This window comes from Giraffa tippelskirchi, chromosome 12 (genome assembly GCF_054371585.1).
Source record: "Giraffa tippelskirchi isolate mGirTip1 chromosome 12, T2T-mGirTip1v1.2.pri, whole genome shotgun sequence".
Classification (NCBI taxonomy): Eukaryota; Metazoa; Chordata; class Mammalia; order Artiodactyla; family Giraffidae; genus Giraffa; species Giraffa tippelskirchi.
The window spans coordinates 42,059,752-42,061,942 of NC_137286.1; positions in this window are offsets into that span (position 1 = coordinate 42,059,752).

Consider the following 2,191-nt stretch of genomic DNA (forward strand, 5'->3'; position numbering starts at 1 on the left):
AATGTGATATTTCTCAAGTATAAAGAGGTAGGAAATAATGCCAAATCCAGTCACAGAAAAGAAATTAGAGATGATCATTCAAAGTGAAGTAAGGGAAATAGGGACAGACAAGCATCATATGATATCACTTCTAGGTATAATCTAAAAATGGATGAAAATGAACTTCTTCTTTAAATAGACACAGCCTCACAGATTTAGAAAAGAAACAACTGCTCACCAACATAGAAGGCTATGGTGAGGGAGAAACGAGCCGCTTCAGACTAACATATACACACTACTGTTTATAAAGTCACCAGGGCCTACTGTGTAACACAAGGAAACATATGCAACGCTGTGTGATTACCTACACATAAAAACAACCTGAAAAATAACATATATACATCTATGTAGAAGTGAATCAAGTTATCCTAGATTGAAAAGGAAGAAGAAGAAGAAAAAAAAATGACCCACATGATTGTAGTTCACCTATATACTCCAGTTCGAATTATAGGATAAAAACATTAAAAAGAAAAATAAAAAGAAATGCTGACTCTGTTCCCCTCAGGCCATAGTGGCCTAGGCTGTGGTCACATCCCTGGAGCCCGCCTGGCTTGGGTCCCCAGGCTGGAGCGTCCCGGGGCTGAGGGAACTGGGAGCATGTGGCAGGCAGTGTGCCTCCACAAGGAACCTAGAGTGCCTTTGCCCTCTGCAGAGCCTCCAGATACAGGTGCGAGAAATTAGGAGCTTGGAGTTAACATATACATATTAATATATAATATAAAAGATGATCAAAAATTAACTGCTGAAAAGCAGAGGGAAGTTTATTGAACACACTGTAATCACCTATAAGCAAAAAAGAACCTGAAAGAGAATGAATATCCATATATGACTAAATTGAATTCCTGTACACTGGAAACAAATACCACATCAGAAATCGACTCTATTCCAATATAAAATAGCAACGAAATTACAGGTTAAAAAAAAAAAAGTGTGGCATGGAGAAGTGCTGCCACCTTGTGGCCATTTTCTGTGATTACATGATGAAAAGTTATGCCGTTGGGCATTTAATATTCACAAGGATTCAAGCTCTAAGAAAAAAACACATACACTTGAGGTCTTAGGAGTGGACATCGAAAAAGAACTCAAAACAAAGCAGGTGTTCAAGTGGCCAATTTCAGGTGGTAAGTTTAACTCACACCCTTTGAAAAAAAATCACATTAAAAGATGTCACCATCGCTAAATATTAGAGAAATGCAAATCAAAACTCCAAAGAGGTATTTCCTCATATGATTCACAATTGCCATTGTCCAAAGGTCAACAAACAATAAATGCTAGAAAAAGTGTGGAAAAAAGGAAACCCTCTTACATTGTTAGTGCAAATGTAATTAAATTAGTAACAGCCACTATGGAGAATGGTGTGCAGGTTTTTAAAGAAATGATAATGAGAATGCAATTAAAATACCCTCTGATGCATACACAAAAATAAACTCCAAATAGATCAAAGACCTAAATAGAAGGATGGATACAATGAAACTCTTGAGGAAACAGCAGAACACACTTTGACATAAAATGCAGCAAGTCCTTTTCTGACCCACCTCTTAGAATCATGAAGAATAAAACAAAAATAAATTAATGGGACCTAATTACCTTTAAAAGCGTTGTAACAGCAAAGGAAACAGAAACATAACAAAAAGACAATCCTCATAATTAAACTAATATTTGCAAACAAAGACCCCCACAAGGAATTTCTCTCTCAAATGTACAAACAGCTTATGCAGCTCAATATCAAAGAAACAACCCAATCAAATAGGGGCACAAGATTTAAATGGACTTTTCTCCAAAGAAGACACAGAGGTGGCCAGGAAGCACATGAAAAGATGCTCAGCATCTGTAAGTATTAGGGAACCGTGAATCAGAAATACAATGTGGTATTGCCTCACACGGGTCAGAAGGGTCAGCATCAAAAAATCTACAAAAATAAATGCTGGAGAGGGTATGGAGGAAAAAGAACTCTCCTCCCTGTTGGTGGGAATGAAAGTCAGTAAATCTACGAAGGAGAACAGAACAAAGGCTCATTAAAAACTAAACAAAGAAGTACCATAGGACCCAGCAATACCATTCTTGGGCATAAATTCAGAGAAAATCATAATTTTAAAGACCGGTGCATGCTATGTTCATGGCAGCACCATGTACAATAGCTAAGACCTGGAAG